The following is a 9066-nucleotide window of genomic DNA, read 5'->3' as shown; positions in this document are numbered from 1 at the left end:
AAAATCAGGATGGTAAATACCTTATAGGGTAATTAGATTCAAAACATAGAGAATCCCTCTAGACAAAACCTTAAGTTACAAAAAGACACACAGACAGGAATATCCATTCAGCACAGCTTAATTTCTCAGCCATTTAAAGAAATCATAATCTAACGCATATCTAGCTAGATTATTACTTATTAAGTTCTAAGACTCCATTCCTGTTCTGTCCCCGGCAAAAGCATCACACAGACAGACACAGACCCTTTGTTTTTCTCCCTCCTCCCAGCTTTTGAAAGTATCTTGTCTCCTCATTGGTCATTTTGGTCAGGTGCCAGCGAGGTTATCCTAGCTTCTTAACCCTTTACAGGTGAAAGGATTTTTCCTCTGGCCAGGAGGGATTTTAAAGGTGTTTACCCTTCCCTTTATATTTATGACAGGCATACAAAAATGTGTCCCCATGCCTATAGTAATACTTTCAGTGGCTGTGTGCATGCATATACATGCTCACTAAAAACCCCACCCAGCTACTGGAATTCAAACATGATAAAAGGCAACTCTAATAGGATACTATGTTATGTAAGCTAACTGGCTACTCTACAGTAAAATCACTTGTAGATTTTTAATATTTTTTTTTGTAAACAAAAATAAGGGCCTACAAGAGCCCTATCAATTGTTCAGTGTTTTGCCATTCTGCTGGGATGCCAAAAGTTTGATTTTTTTTAAATATCCATTTCCTCTGAACTGATAAAATAAGGCAGTTCTGCTTTCCGCCTCATTTAGTAATGCACCATAATATTAATTTAACATAGGAAACGCCCTTCTCTTTCATGCTCCACTCCCCTATTGCACAATGCTGTTCAAAACAGCTATTGTACTATATTATTTTCCATGCACAAAACTATGTGGTAGTTGAGAATGTAAAGGCGGTATGGCTAAGTATCTCAAAATCAGGAAATGACAACATTAAAGTTACGGAGACAAGGTGGGTGAGGTAATATCTTTTATTGGACCAACTTCTGTTAGAATCTTTTATTGAACCAATAGAAGGTGGTTCAATAATAGATATAACTTCACCCACCTTGTCTCCCTAATATCTTGGGACTGACATGGCTACAACACTGCACACAACGTTAAAGTTACATATACAAGTAAATGCTAAAAGAAAGAAATTCTAAATAGACCTTTCCCACTTTGTGAATGGAATGCAGTGAAAAATGCTGTGTTCTATTTGATTTAATATTTTAAATAGCATTCACCACTGGCAATAATAGGCACAAATGCATGAAAATTACTGGTATACCATATTTTACATTTCTAAAGCCCCTTTCATCCCAAAGTGTTTACATACAGCATCACTGGACTGCAGCCACCTCTGGGGTGAAGGAAAGCAACCACTAACATGATGCCCAGTGGCTGGGTGGAGGTGTGGGGATTTTTTCAAAAAACAACTGGACAACTAGCTACTGTTACAAAAAGTGCCACAGGCTGTTTAGTGTTTATTCAGAACAGACAGGATCTTGTTTTTATTAATTTCAGTTCTTCATGAAAGACCCACACTCAGAAAACTTCATGGAACTTTATGTATCTACCTGAGAAAGATGAATTTTTGCTTAAAATAGAAACTGGAACTAACAGTCCCTGGTTCTTGAAGGTTATGCTAACAATGGTCAGAACTGACACCTAGTAGTACATTAAAAAAGTTCAGTAGGCCAGGACTTGTCACATGGGTTAATGCTTTTCAGTAACTGATTGTGTTACCTCAGAACATTCTAAAAGGATGGAGTGGAAATCCATCAACTTCATGAAAAAACTCGTACAGATACAGAAAGACATCATCTTCCTTTCCAAATGCAAACAGATGGGCATCAAACCAAAAGGACTAAAGATAAAAAATCCATTACAGTCTACATATCACACAGAGTATGCTGAGAGATTGTGCCACACACTCTCAAAGAAACTGTGAAACCACCTGATCAACATCCTCTACAGCAAACAGGGAAAGATTAAGAATGAGCTCTCAAAACTGGATACTCTCAAAAAAAACCAACCTTCCACACAAACTTCCTCATGGATAGACTTTATAAAAACTAGACAAGCCATTTACAACACAAACTTTGCTTCTCTACAAAGGAAAAAGGACACTAAATTACTTAAACTGCTACATGCCACAAGGAACTACAACAGTAGTTCCCTTAACCCACCCAACAATATTGTTAATCTTTCCAGCTATACTCTTAGCCCGGCAGAAGAGTCTGTCCTATCTTGGGGCCTGTCTTTTTGTCCCTCCACAAATATGATACAGTTCTGCGGTGACCTAAAATCCTACTTTCAACATCTCCGACTCAAAGAATATTTCCAACACACCTCTGAACAACATACTAACCCACAGAATCCTTCCTACCAGCACTACAAAAAGAAGGATTTTGCGTGGACTCCTCCTAAAGGTCGAAACAACAGTCTGCACTTCTACATAGAGTGCTTCCGCCAACGTGCACAGGTTGAAATTGTGGAAAAGCAGCATCACTTGCCCCATAACCTCAGCCGTGCTGAACACAACGCCATCAACAGCCTCAGGAACAACTCTGCCATCATAATCAAAAAGGCTGACAAAGGAGGTGCTGTCGTCATTATGAATAAGTTGGAATATGAACAAGAGGCTGCTAGGCAGCTCTCTAACTCCACATTCTACAGGCCTTTATCCTCTGATCCCACTGAGGATTACCAAAAGAAACTACACCATCTGCTCAAGAAAATCCCTGGAAAAGCACAGGAATAGATCTGTACAGAACCCCGACCAGGGGTATTCTATTTGCTACCCAAGATCCATAAACCTGGAAATCCTGGATGCCCCATCATCTCAGGCATTGGCACTCTAACAGCAGGATTGTCTGGCTATGTGGACTCTCTCCTCAGGCCCTACACTCCCAGCACTCCCAGCTATCTTCGAGACACCACTGACTTCCTGAGGAAACTACAATCCATCGTTGATCTTCCAGAAAACACCATCCTGGCCACTATGGATGTAGAAGCCCTCTACACCAACATTCCACACAAAGATGGACTACAAGCCGTCAAGAACACTATCCCCGATAATGTCATGGCTAACCTGGTGGCTGAACTTTGTGACTTTGTCCTCACCCACAACTATTTCACATTGACCTTCAAGTCAGCAGCACTGCTATGGGTACCCACATGGCCCCACAGTATGCCAACATTTTTATGGCTGACTTAGAACAACGCTTCCTTAGCTCTCGTCCCCTAACACCTTTACTCTACGTGAGCTACATTGATGACATCTTCATCATCTGGATTCATGGAAAAGAAGCTGTTGAGGTATTTGACCATGATTTCAATAATTTCCATCTCACCATCAACCTCAGCCTGGACCAATCCACACAAATGGTCCATTTCCTGGACACAACTGCACAAATAAGCGATGGTCACATAAACACCACCCTATACCAGAAACCTCCGAACACTATACTTACCTACATGCCTCCAGCTTCCATCCAAAACACACCACACAATCCATTGTCTACAGCCAAGCTCTAAGATACAACCGCATTTGCTCCAATCCCTCAGACAAACACCTACAAGATCTCTATCAAGCATTCTTACAACTATAATATCCACCTGCTGAAGTGAAAAAACAGATTGACAGAGCCAGAAGAGTACCCAGAAATCACCTACTACAGGACAGGCTCAACAAAGAAAATAACAGAACTCCACTAGACCATTGTAGTAAGATGAGGCCCTGAAACATAAACCCTTGGTATTGGAGGCTCGGTATGAGACCTCAGGCCTGAGCTAAAGTAATGGTCAAGACTTTGCTAACATAAAGCAAAGTTAAGCTGTGAGCCAGAGGCAGGCCCTGCTCACAGAAGTTGGCAAGGAAAGGGCTGATGTTGCATAAATATATGCTGTTGCACAATCATATATCTAAAGCGTATTGGATACCAAAGCCATACACAAATGGTACAAGAACATTCTTATACCATCCACATAGATAACAAGGACAGGGGCAAAAGGCTAGTATGATGGATTGAGTTGTTTTGTTCAAACCAACATGTACAAGGTGAGAGGCAGCATTACTGCATAGAAGGGTGGTGCATTGTTATGTAAAGGGGTTGCATCTCAATACGTCAGGAGTGTTATGTGACTTGTTTGTACCTGTGTATAAGAATACATCCCTGGGGCCGTGTCTTTGTCTGGCCTAGGGGGCAGTGGAAAGTCCCGCCACTGACTGAGCTGTTTCCATTGTCAGGGAGCACATAGGGACTAGCAACAAACTGTAGATATATAATCCGGAGAGTTAGAGACTGTGTTTCTCTTCGACAATAAACCTGGCTGACATGCCTTCGTACCACACTGGAGTCTGTGGTCATTGGGGGTTCTCTGGGGGTCTGCTGTGCCAGTGATCTGCAGAGCCAGGGCAGCACACAGAGGGAACGCACGCACGCACGCAGCCGACTGATATCAAAATCGAGCAAGAGCAGAGCACCACACCGGTGGCATCTGACAATAGCCATCACCTTCAGCCCCCAAATAAAACCTCTCCAGCGCATCATCAAAGATCTACAACCTATCCTGAAAGACGATCCCTCACTCTCACAGATCTTGGGAGACAGACCAGTCCTTGCTTACAGACAGTCCCCCAACCTAAGCAAATTCTCACCATCAACCACACAACAAAAACACTAACCCAGGAAGCTATCCTTGCAACAAAGCCTGATGCCAACTCTGTCCAAATATCTATTCAAGTGACACCATCATAGGACCTAATCACATCAGCCACGCCATCAGGGGCTCGTTCACCTGCACATCTAACAATGTGATATATGCTGTCATGTGCCAGCAATGCTCCTCTGCCATGTACATTGGCCAAACTGGACAGTCTCTATGCCTCTGTCTTCACTAAGAAGGTCAGCTCCCAGACTGCTGCACTGGGCATCACAGCATGAGGAGTAGATGGCCAGCCCTCTGTGGAGAAAGAGGTGGTTAGGGACTATTTAGAAAAGCTGGATGTGCACAAGTCCATGGGGCCGGACGCGTTGCATCCGAGAGTGCTAAAGGAATTGGCGGCTGTGATTGCAGAGCCATTGGCCATTATCTTTGAAAATTCGTGGCAAACGGGGGAAGTCCCAGATGAATGGAAAAAGGCTAATGTAAAGGGAAGAAGGAGGATCCTGGGAACTACAGGCCAGTCAGCCTCACCTCAGTCCCCGGAAAAATCATGGAGCAGGTCCTCAAAGAATCAATCCTGAAGCACTTACATGAGAGGAAAGTGATCAGGAACAGTCAGCATGGATTTACCAAGGGAAGGTCTGCCTGACTAATCTAATTGCCTTCTATGATGAGATTACTGGTTCTGTGGATGAAGGGAAAGCAGTGGATGTATTGTTTCTTGACTTTAGCAAAGCTTTTGACACGGTCTCGCACACTATTCTTGTCAGCAAGTTAAAGAAGTATGGGCTGGATGAATGCACTATAGGGTGGGTAGAAAGTTGGCTAGATTGTCGGGCTCAACGGGTAGTGATCAATGGCTCCATGTCTAGTTGGCAGCCGGTATCAAGTGGAGTGCCCCAAGGGTCGGTCCTGGGGCCGGTTTTGTTCAATATCTTCATAAATGATCTGGAGGATGGTGTGGATTGCACTCTCAGCAAATTTGTGGATGATACGAAACTAGGAGGAGTGGTAGATACACTGGAGGGCAGGGATAGGATACAGAGGGACCTAGACAAATTGGAGGATTGGGCCAAAAGAAATCTGATGAGGTTCAATAAGGATAAGTGCAGGGTCCTGCACTTAGGACGGAAGAACCCAATGCACAGCTACAGACTAGGGACCGAATGACTAGGCAGCATTTCTGCGGAAAAGGACCTAGGGGTGACAGTGGACGAGAAGCTGGATATGAGTCAGCAGTGTGCCCTTGTTGCCAAGAAGGCCAATGGCATTTTGGGATGTATAAGTAGGGGCATAGCGAGCAGATCGAGGGACGTGATCTTCCCCCTCTATTCGACATTGGTGAGGCCTCATCTGGAGTACTGTGTCCAGTTTTGGGCCCCACACTACAAGAAGGATGTGGATAAATTGGAGAGAGTCCAGCGAAGGGCAACAAAAATGATTAGGGGTCTGGAACACATGACTTATGAGGAGAGGCTGAGGGAGCTGGGATTGTTTAGTCTGCAGAAGAGAAGAATGAGGGGGGATTTGATAGCTGCTTTCAACTACCTGAGAGGTGGTTCCAGAGAGGATGGTTCTAGACTATTCTCAGTGGTAGAAGAGGACAGGACAAGGAGTAATGGTCTCAAGTTGCAGTGGGGGAGGTTTAGGTTGGATATTAGGAAAAACTTTTTCACTAGGAGGGTGGTGAAACACTAGAATGCGTTACCTAGGGAGGCGGTAGAATCTCCTTCCTTAGAAGTTTTTAAGGTCAGGCTTGACAAAGCCCTGGCTGGGATGATTTAATTGGGGATTGGTCCTGCTTTGAGCAGGGGGTTGGACTAGATGACCTTCTGGGGTCCCTTCCAACCCTGATATTCTATGATTCTATGAAAAGAATAAATGGACACAAATCTGACATCGGGAATCATAACATTCAAAAACCAGTAGGAGAACACTTCAACCTCTCTGGTCACTCGGTCACAGACTTAAAGGTGGCAATTTTGCAACAGAAAAGCTTCAAAAACAGACTCCAACGAGAAACTGCTGAACTGGAATTAATTTGAAAACTAGATACCATTAACTTGGGCTTGAATAGAGACTCGTAGTGGTTGGGTCATTACAAAATTGAATCTATTTCCTTATACCTTCTTATCAAACTGTCTGAAACGGGCCATCTTGATTATCACTACAAAAGTTTTTTTTCTCCTGCTGATAATAGCTCATCTTAACTAATTAGCCTCTTAGAGTTGGTGTGGCAACTTCCACCTTTTCATGTTCTCTGTATGTATATATATCTTCTTACTATACGTTCCATTCTACGCATCTGATGAAGTGGGCTGTAGCCCACGAAAGCTTATGCTCAAATAAATTTGTTAGTCTCTCAGGTGCCACAAGTACTCCTGTTCTTTTTGCGAATACAGGCTAACATGGCTGCTACTCTGAAACCTGTCATTAATTTATGTCAGCTATACAACTAATGATCTGAACTAAACTACTTACTAAACACTTACTAAACAATAGCTTCCCAAACCTGTTTGTGAAAGTGACTTCGACTTATCTTAAACTTGTTGCTTTACAGTAACAGAAAAGGATTCACTTTCAGGGACACAGATAGAGTTAACAGACCACTTATCTAGTATTCCCCTGGCTGTTATTTCATAGTAGACTTCTGTCCATTATGCAAGGCAGGTACTCTCACATAGCTTTTTACATGAGCAGCATTTTGAAGTCAGCACAGCACTTTGAACCTCACTAAAGAACGAGATACATAGGTTAAATAAAACCTAAACTGTCTCAAACAACTACTTTTTATATAATATTAATAAAGCTTTACTTGAAGAATGGCCTGCAGGCATCCAGCCTGTGGTACGCTGCATTTGATTAACAACCAGGGTTTAAAGTGAAGGGAATTTGGAGTGTGAGAATGGAAGCACAGCTTCTGCTCCTCTCTCTGGCTTGGGTTTCCCAGTGAACCCTTTCTTCCTTGGCTGGGCAGCTGGGAGCTCCCTCTCAGGGTTCAATGTACTTGGGTGTGTCACTGTTGATACTCGTTTCCTTATGTTTTTTCCACACAATGTTGGTGTTGAAAGTTTATGCTAATAGCTGTGTTTCTCCCTGTCATTACTGAGTTTCTATCATTGGCACAAGTAAGTGATTCAGTACATGGAACTCTTTTTTAAAAACTGGTACTGAACCAAAGCTCTAGAATGATGCTAGGGATGGGCAGTGTGCAGTATCTTTTAAATGAGACACAAAATTTAGTTTCTGGCCCTTTGGATGATGTCCTGTGACTTACTGTAACTAAAGAGCCAATGAAATTTGCTTCAGAGCAGGGGTTTTTACATCACTTTGCCATATTTTAATTGTGGTGATTATTCTGCCTCTCTAAACACCCTCTGAATTATCAATTGTGTATGATATTCTTCATGTTCAGTTCTAAGCTGTTACTATTTTACACCTTAGAGGTGGCTGCACTTCACTAATGAGTGAAACTTTCAATAGGACGGCCTACTTGATGGCCCCACCCAAGAATCACCTGGCTAGTGCATTAGCTTATTTTGTATTGGTAACATATCAGGATATCCTGGCAGTGAATGTGGAAATCTGGCCCCACCAGCATCACTCTGGCACTGTTTCAGAGACAGAGAGTGGAGAATTTTATGGTGGCTAAGTGGCCTGACAAGCCTTTTCAGCCTTCACACGAACCCTGGGGACAAAATCCCTGCCCCCACTATACCCCTTCCCCCAAACCCCCTCTGTGTCCCTGCTGCACCATCTCCCCCAAGCCCCTGCCCCTTTCTGGATTCTGCCCCCTCCCGTGAGTGATGCTGGGAGCCAGCAGGGCAGGGTCGCTCGCTGCTGCCAGCGCCAGACCCCCCCACTAACCCTCCAGGCCACCCTGAACCCCATATCCTTATGGGTTGCCTTCGCCCATCCTATGGATGGGACGGCCCTGACTGTGGGTTAGATACTCACAATACAGTGCCAGTGCAGACACTGCACTGTTGGACAAGTTCAGTCACACAACACAGGTTGTAACGGAGCAATTCTTTCACATAAACAAGATTAAAGTGCTATCATACGCAGGATGCAAACAAAATGAAAACATTTTCCCCTAATCTGTTGTAGAACAATAGTTGTTACTTATAACAATGAAGGTGGGGAAGAGACAAATGTGATTAAATTGACAACATCTCCAGGAGGCCCCATTTAGATTTTATTCAAGGAAATAACTTTTTAGTTAAGGGAATTTTTTTTTTGTTTTAATTTATCATCTGAGTTTTGGCAACCCAAACATTGCAATATTATGCTAGGCCATAAGAACAAGCAAAACCTGCCCTCGGTTGTATATTTGCACGGCAACAACAGGGCACCGGGTGCTTTCAGACTAATCACTTTCAATTTTGCCTGCCCTCTAAT

The sequence above is a fragment of the Lepidochelys kempii genome, chromosome 11 (assembly GCF_965140285.1).
Source record: "Lepidochelys kempii isolate rLepKem1 chromosome 11, rLepKem1.hap1, whole genome shotgun sequence".
Taxonomy (NCBI): Eukaryota; Metazoa; Chordata; order Testudines; family Cheloniidae; genus Lepidochelys; species Lepidochelys kempii.
This window is presented reverse-complemented; position numbering follows the sequence as displayed.